This window comes from Triticum urartu, chromosome 2, assembly GCF_003073215.2.
Source record: "Triticum urartu cultivar G1812 chromosome 2, Tu2.1, whole genome shotgun sequence".
Lineage (NCBI taxonomy): Eukaryota > Viridiplantae > Streptophyta > Magnoliopsida > Poales > Poaceae > Triticum > Triticum urartu.
The window spans coordinates 24,589,898-24,599,497 of NC_053023.1; positions in this window are offsets into that span (position 1 = coordinate 24,589,898).

Sequence of the window (9,600 nt, forward strand, 5' to 3'; positions counted from 1 at the left end):
AAGCGTTCAAGAGAACGTGGATGATGGAGTCGTACTCGCCGTGATTCAAATCACCGATGACCAAGTGCCGAACGGACGGCACCTCCGCGTTCAACACACGTACGGAGCGGATGACGTCTCCTTCTTCTTGATCCAGCAAGGGGGAAGGAGAGGTTGATGAAGATACAGTAGCACGACGGCGTGGTGGTGGATGCAGCAGTGAACGCAGCAGGGCTTCGCTGAGCTTCTGCGAGAGGGAGAGGTGTAGCAGGGGAGAGGGAGGCGCCAAGGCTTGAGGTGCGGCTGCCCTCCCTCCTCCTCCTTTATATAGGCCCCCTAGGGGGGTGCGCCGGCCCTAGGAGATGGGATCTCCTAGGGGGGGGCGGCCAAGGGGTGGAGTAGCCCCCAAGGCAAGTGGAGGCGCCCCCTCCCCTAGGGTTCCCAACCCTAGGCGCATGGGGGACCCAAGGGAGGGGCGCACCAGCCCTTAGACCCTCCCCACTTCAGCCCATGGGGCCCTCCGGGATGGGTGGCCCCACCCGGTGGACCCCCGGGACCCATCCGGTGGTCCCGGTACAATATCGGTGACCCTGAAACTTTCCCGATGGCCGAAACAACACTTCCTATATATAATTCTTCACCTCCGGACCATTCCGGAACTCCTCATGACGTCCAGGATCTCATCCGGGACTCCGAACAACTTTCAGATTACTACATACTCATATCTATACAACCCTAGCATCACTGAACCTTAAGTGTGTAGACCCTACGGGTTCGGGAGACAAGCAGACATGACCGAAATGACTCTCTGGTCAATAACCAACAGCGGGATCTGGATACCCATGTTGGCTCCCACATGCTCCTCGATGATCTCATCGGATGAACCACGATGTCGAGGGCCTAATCAATCCCGTACTCAATTCCCTTTGTCAATCGGTATGTTACTTGCCCGAGACTCGATCGTCGGTATCCCAATACCTCGTTCAGTCTCGTTACCGGCAAGTCACTTTACTCGTACCGTAATGCATGATCCCGTGATCAACCACTTGATCACATTGAGCTCATTATGATGGTGCATTACCGAGTGGGCCCAGAGATACCTCTCCATCATACGGAGTGACAAATCCCAGTCTCGATTTGTGCCAACCCAACAGACACTTTCGGAGATACCTGTAATGTACCTTTATAGTCACCCAGTTACGTTGTGACGTTTGGCACACCCAAGGCACTCCTACGGTATCCGGGAGTTGCACAATCTCATGGTCTGAGGAAATGATACTTGACATCCAGAAAAGCTAGAGCAAACGAACTACACGATCTTTGTGCTATGCTTAGGTTTGGGTCTTGTCCATCACATCATTCTCCTAATGATGTGATCCCGTTATCAATGACATCCCCATGTCCGTAGCCAGAAAACCATGACTATCTGTTGATCAACGAGCTAGTAAACTAGAGGCTCACTAGGGACACATTGTGGTCTATGTATTCACACATGTATTACGATTTCCGGATAATACAATTATAGCATGAATAATAGACAATTATCATGAACAAGGAAATATAATAATCATTTTATTATTTCCTCTAGGGCATATTTCAAACAGTCTCCCACTTGCACTAGAGTCAATCATCTAGTTACATTGTGATGAATTGAACACCCATGGAATTCTGGTGTTGATCATGTTTTGCTCTAGGGAGAGGTTTAGTCAACGGATCTGCTACATTCAGGTCTGTATGCACTTTACAAATCTCTATGTCTCCATTTTGAACACTTTCACGAATGGAGTTGAAGCGACGCTTGATATGCCTGGTCTTCCTGCGAAACCTGGGCTCCTTGGCAAGGGCAATAGCTCCAGTGTTGTCACAGAAGATAGTCATCGGGCCTGACGCATTGGTATGACTCCTAGGTCGGTAATGAACTCCTTCATCCAGACTGCTTCGTGTGCTGCCTCCGAGGCTGCCATGTACTCCGCTTCACATGTAGATCCCGGCACAATGCTTTTCTTGCAACTGCACCAGCTTACTGCCCCACCATTCAATATATACACGTATCCGGCTTGTGATTTAGAGTCTGTGTCGAAGCTAGCGTCGACGTAACCCTTTACGACGATCTCTTCGTCACCTCCATAAACGAGAAACATTTCCTTAGTCCTTTTCAGGTACTTCAGGATATTCTTGACCGCTGTCCAGTGTTCCTTGCCGGGATTACTTTGGTACCTGCCTACCAAACTTACGGCAAGGTTTACATCAGGTATGGTACACAGCATGGAATACATAATAGACCCTATGGCTGATGCATAGGGGATGACATTCATCTCTTCTATATCCTCTGCCGTGGTCGGACATTGAGCTGAGCTCAATTTCACACCTTGCAACACAGGCAAGAACCCCTTCTTAGACTTATCCATATTGAACTTCTTCAATATCTTATCAAGGTATGTGCTTTGTGAAAGACCTATGAGGCGTCTTGATCTATCTCTATAGATCTTGATGCCTAATATATAAGCAGCTTCTCCAAGGTCCTTCATTGAAAAACTCTTATTCAAGTAGGCCTTAATGCTGTCCAAAAGTTCTATATCATTTCCCATCAAAAGTATGTCATCTACATATAATATGAGAAATGCTACAGAGCTCCCACTCACTTTCTTGTAAACGCAGGCTTCTCCATAAGTCTGCATAAACCCAAACGCTTTGATCATCTCATCAAAGCGAATGTTCCAACTCCAAGATGCTTGCACCAGCCCATAAATCGAGCGTTGGAGCTTGCACACCTTGTCAGCATTCTTAGGATCGACAAAACCTTCTGGCTGCATCATATACAATTCTTCCTTAAGGAAACCATTAAGGAATGACGTTTTGACGTCCATTTGCCATATCTCATAATCATAGAATGCGGCAATTGCTAACATGATTCGGACGGACTTCAGCTTCGCTACAGGTGAGAAAGTCTCATCGTAGTCAACCCCCTGAACTTGTTGATAACCTTTAGCGACAAGCCGAGCTTTACAGATGGTCACATTACCATCCGCGTCTGTCTTCTTCTTAAAGATCCATTTATTTTCTATGGCTCGCCGATCATCGGGCAAGTCAGTCAAAGTCCATACTTCATTTTCATACATGGATCCTATCTCGGATTTCATGGCTTCCAGCCATTTGTCGGAATCCGGGCCCGCCATCGCTTCTTCATAGTTCGAAGGTTCACCGTTGTCTAACAACATGATTTCCAAGACAGGGTTGCCGTACCACTCTGGTGCGGAACGTGTCCTTGTGGACCTTCGAAGTTCAGTAGGAGCTTGATCTGAAGTATCTTGATCATCATCATTAACTTCCTCTCTAATTGGTGCGGGCACCACAGGAACATTTTCCTGAGTTGCGCTACTCTCTGCTTCAAGAGGTAGTACTTCATCAAGCTCTACTTTCCTCCCACTTACTTCTTTCGAGAGAAACTCCTTCTCTAGAAAGGATCCATTCTTGGCAACAAAGATCTTGCCTTCGGATCTGAGGTAGAAGGTATACCCAATAGTTTCTTTAGGGTATCCTATGAAGACACATTTTTCTGACTTGGGTTCGAGCTTTTCAGGTTGAAGTTTCTTGACATAAGCATCGCATCCCCAAACTTTTAGAAACGACGGCTTAGGTTTCTTCCCAAACCATAATTCATACGGTGTCGTCTCAACGGATTTCGACGGAGCCCTATTTAAAGTGAATGCGGCAGTCTCTAAAACATAGCCCCAAAATGATAGCAGTAAATCGGTAAGAGACATCATAGATCACACCATATCTAATAGAGTGCGATTACGACGTTCGGACACACCATTACGCTGAGGTGTTCCAGGCGGCGTGAGTTGTGAAACTATTCCACGTTTTCTTAAGTGTGTGCCAAATTCGTGACTCAAGTATTCGCCCCCACGATCTGATTGCAAGAACTTGATTTTCCTGTCACGTTGATTCTCAACCTCACTCTGAAATTCCTTGAACTTTTCAAAGGTCTCAGACTTATGTTTCATTAAGTAGACATACCCATATCTACTCAAGTCATCAGTGAGGGTGAGAACATAACGATAGCCACCGCGAGCCTCAACGCTCATTGGACCGCACACATCAGTATGTATGATTTCCAATAAGTTGGTTGCTCGCTCCATTGTTCCTGAGAACGGAGTCTTGGTCATTTTACCCATGAGGCATGGTTCGCACGTGTCAAATGATTCATAATCAAGAGACTCTAAAAGTCCATATGCATGGAGCTTCTTCATGCGTTTGACACCTATGTGATCAGGGCGGCAGTGCCACAAGTATGTGGGACTATCATTATCAACCTTACATCTTTTGGTATTCACACTATGAACATGTGTAGCATTACGCTCGAGATTCATTAAGAATAAACCATTCACCATCGGAGCATGGCCATAAAACATATCTCTCATATAAATAGAACAACCATTATTCTCGGATTTAAATGAGTAGCCATCTCATATTAAACGAGATCCTGATACAATGTTCATGCTCAAAGCTGGTACTAAATAACAATTATTGAGGTTTAAAACTAATCCCGTAGGTAAATGTAGAGGTAGCGTGCCGACGGTGATCACATCGACCTTGGAACCATTCCCGACGCGCATCGTCACCTCGTCCTGCGCCAGTCTCCGCTTATTCCGCAGCTCCTTTCGTGATGCCGGCCTTCTTGTCCGCTAAGTATTTGGGGCAGTTCCGCTTCCAATGACCACTTCCCTTGCAATAAAAACACTCAGTCTCGGGCTTGGGTCCATTCTTTGGCTTCTTCCCGGTAGCTTGCTTACCGGGCGCGGCAACTCCCTTGCTGTCCTTCTTGAAGTTCTTCTTACCCTTGCCTTTCTTGAACTTAGTGGTTTTATTCACCATCAACACTTCATGTTCCTTTTTGACTTCTACCTCTGCTGATTTCAGCATTGCAAATAATTCAGGAATGGTCTTTTCCATCCCCTGCATATTGAAGTTCATCACAAAGCTCTTGTAGCTTGGTGGAACCGACTGAAGGATTCTGTCAATGACTGCGTCATCCGAGAGATCAACTCCCAGCTAAGTCAAGCGCTTATGTAACCCAGACATTGTGAGTATGTGCTCACTGACAGAACTATTTTCCTCCATCTTACAGCTGAAGAACTTGTCAGAGACTTCATATCTCTCGACCCGGGCATGAGCTTGGAAAACCATTTTCAGCTCTTCGAACATCTCATATGCTCCGTGTCGCTCAAAACGCTTTTGGAGCCCCGGTTCTAAGCTGTAAAGCATGCCGCACTGAACGAGGGAGTAATCATCAGCACGTGTCTGCCAAGCGTTCATAACGTCTTGGTTCTGTGGGACGGGTGCGTCACCTAGCGGTGCTTGTAGGACATAATCTTTCTTGGCAGCTATGAGGATGATCCTCAGGTTCCGGACCCAGTCCGTATAGTTGCTGCCATCGTCTTTCAGCTTGGTTTTCTCTAGGAACGCGTTGAAGTTGAGGACAACGTTGGCCATTTGATCTACAAGACATATTGTAAAGATTTTAGACTAAGTTCATGATAATTAAGTTCATTTAATCAAATTATTCAATGAACTCCCACTTAGATAGACATCCCTCCAGTCATCTAAGTATAACATGATCCGAGTTGACTAGGCCGTGTCCGACCATCATGTGAGACGGACTAGTCAACATCGGTGAACATCTTCATATTGATCGTATCTTCTATACGACTCATGCTCGAACTTTCGGTCTTCTGTGTTCCGAGGCCATGTCTGTACATGCTAGGCTCGTCAAGTCAACCTAAGTGTATTGCGTGTGTAAATCTGTCTTACACCCGTTGTATGTGAACGTTGGAATCTATCACACCCGATCATCACGTGGTGCTTCGAAACAATGAACTGTCGCAACGGCGCATAGTTAGGGGGAACACTTTCTTGAAATTATTATGAGGGATCATATTATTTACTACTGTCGTTCTAAGTAAACAAGATGCAAAAACATGATAAACATCACATGCATTCAAATAATAGTGACACAATATGGCCAATATCATATGGCTCCTTTGATCTCCATCTTGGGGCTCCATGATCATCTTGTCACCGGCATGACACCATGATCTCCATCATCATGATCTCCATCATCGTGTCTCCATGAAGTTGCTCGCCAACTATTACTTCTACTACTATGGCTAACGCTTTAGCAATAAAGTAAAGTAATTACATGACGTTTATGTTGACACGCAGGTCATAAATAAATAAAGACAACTCCTATGGATCCTGCCGGTTGTCATACTCATCGACATGCAAGTCGTGATTCCTATGACAAGAACATGATCAATCTCATACATCACATATATCATTCATCATTCATCACAACTTTTGGCCATATCACATCACGAAACACTTGCTGCAAAAACAAGTTAGACGTCCTCTAATTGTTGTTGCAAGTTTTTTACGTGGCTGCTATAGGTTTCTAGCAAGAACGTTTCTTACCTACGCCAAAACCACAACGTGAATTGCCAATTTCTATTTACCCTTCATAAGGACCCTGTTCATCGAATCCGATCCGACTAAAGTGGGAGAGACAGACACCCGCCAGCCACCTTATGCAACTAGTGCATGTCAATCGGTGGAACCGGTCTCACGTAAGCGTACGTGTAAGGTTGGTCCGGGCCGCTTCATCCCACGATGCCGCCGAATCAATATAAGACTAGTAACGGCAAGCAAATTGACAATATCGACGCCCACAACTACTTTGTGTTCTACTTGTGCATAGTAACTACGCATAGACCTAGCTCATGATGCCACTATTGGGGAACGTTGCAGAAAACAAAAAAAATTCCTACGTTTCACCAAGATCAATCTATGGAGTCAACTAGCAACGAGAGGAGAGTGCATCTACAAACCCTTGTAGATCGCGAGCGGAAGCGTTCAAGAGAACGTGGATGATGGAGTCGTACTCGCCGTGATTCAAATCACCGATGACCAAGTGCCGAACGGACGGCACCTCCGCGTTCAACACACGTACGGAGCGGATGATGTCTCCTTCTTGATCCAGCAAGGGGGAAGGATAGGTTGATGAAGATACAACAGCACGACGGCGTGGTGGTGGATGCAGCAGTGAACGCAGCAGGGCTTCGCCGAGCTTCTGCGAGAGGGAGAGGTGTAGCACGAGAGAGGGAGGCGCCAAGACTTGAGGTGCGGCTGCCCTCCCTCCACCCCCCTTTATATAGGCCCCCTAGGGGGGTGCGTCAGCCCTAGGAGATGGGATCTCCTAGGGGGGGCGGCGGCCAGGGGGTGGAGTAGCCCCCAAGGCAAGTGGAGGCGCCCCCTCCCCTAGGGTTCCCAACCCTAGGCGCATGGGGGGCCCAAGGGAGGGGCGCACCAGCCCACTAAGGGCTGGTTCCCCTCCCCACTCCAGCCCATGGGGCCCTCCGGGATGGGTGGCCCCACCCGGTGGACCCCCGAGACCCATCCGGTGGTCCCGGTACAATACCGGTGACCCCGAAACTTTCCCGATGGCCGAAACAACACTTCCTATATATAATTCTTCACCTCCGGACCATTACGGAACTCCTCGTGACGTCCAGGATCTCATCCGGGACTCCGAACAACTTTCGGATTACTGCATACTCGTATCTATAAAACCCTAGCGTCACCGAACCTTAAGTGTGTAGACCCTACGGGTTCGAGAGACAAGCAGACATGACCGAGACGACTCTCTGGTCAATAACCAACAGCGGGATCTGGATACCCATGTTGGCTCCCACATGCTCCTCGATGATCTCATCGGATGAACCACGATGTCGAGGACCTAATCAATCCCGTACTCAATTCCCTTTGTAAATCGGTACGTTACTTGCCCGAGACTCGATCGTCTGTATCCCAATACCTCGTCAGTCTCGTTACCGGCAAGTCACTTTACTCGTACCGTAATGCATGATCCCGTGATCAACCACTTGATCACATTGAGCTCATTATGATGATGCATTACCGAGTGGGCCCAAAGATACCTCTCCGTCATACGGAGTGACAAATCCCAGTCTCGATTCGTGCGAACCCAACAGACACTTTCGGAGATACCTGTAATGTACCTTTATAGTTACCTAGTTACGTTGTGACGTTTGGCACACCCAAGGCACTCCTACGGTATCCGGGAGTTGCACAATCTCATGGTCTATGGAAATGATACTTGACATCCAGAAAAGCTACAGCAAATGAACTACACGATCATTGTGCTATGCTTAGGTTTGGGTCTTGTCCATCACATCATTCTCCTAATGATGTTATCCCGTTATCAATGACATCCCCACGTCCATAGCCAGGAAACCATGACTATCTGTTGATCAACGAGCTAGTAAACTAGAGGCTCACTAGGGACAGATTGTGGTCTATGTATTCACACATGTATTACGATTTTCAGATAATACAATTATAGCATGAATAATAGACAATTATCACGAACAAGGAAATATAATAATCATTTTATTATTGCCTCTAGGGCATATTTCCAACAATATGATTTCCAACAAATCTGTGCTCGCTCCATTGTTCCGTAGAACGGAGTCTTAGTCATCTTGCCCATGAGGCATGGTTCGCAAGCATCAACTAATTCATAATCAAGTGATTCCAAAAGTCCATCAGCATGGAGTTTCTTTATGCCCTTTACACTAATATGACCTAAACTGCAGTGCCACAAATAAGTTGCACTATCATTATTAACTTTGCATCTTTTGGTTTCAATATTATGAATATGTGTATCACTACGATCGAGATCCAACGAACCATTTTCATTGGGTGTGTAACCATATAAGGTTTTATTCATGTAAACAGAACAACAATTTATTCTCTTACTTAAATGAATAACCCTATTGCAATAAACATGATCAAATCATATTCATGCTTAACGCAAACACCAAATAACACTTATTTAGGTTCAACACTAATCCTGAAAGTATAGGGAGTGTGCGATGGTGATCATATCAATCTTGGAACCACTTCCAACACACATCGTCACTTCACCCTTAACTAGTCTCTGTTCATTCTGCAACTCCCGTTTTGAGTTACTACTCTTAGCAACTGAACCAGTATCGAATATCGAGGGGTTGCTACGAACACTAGTAAAATACACATCAATAATCTATATATCAAATATACCTTTGTTCACTTTGCCATCCTTCTTATCCGTCAAATACTTGGGGCAGTTCCGCTTCTAGTGACCAGCCCCTTTGCAGTAGAAGCACTCAGTCTCAGGCTTAGGTCCAGACTTGGGCTTCTTCACTTGAGCAGCAACTTGCTTGCCGTTCTTCTTGAAGTTCCCTTTCTTCCCTTTGCCCTTTTTGAAACTAGTGGTCTTTGTCAACCATCAACACTTGATGCTTTTCTTGATTTCTACCTTCGTCGATTTCAGCATCACGAAGAGCTTGGGAATCATTTCCGTTATCCCTTGCATATTATAGTTCATCAAGAAGTTCTACTAACTTGGTGATGGTGACTAGAGAATTCTGTCAATCACTATTTTATCTGGAAGATTAACTCCCACTTGATTCAAGCGATTGTAGTACCCAGACAATCTGATCACATGCTCACTGCTTGAGCTATTCTCCTCCATCTTTTAGCTATAGAACTTGTTGGAGACTT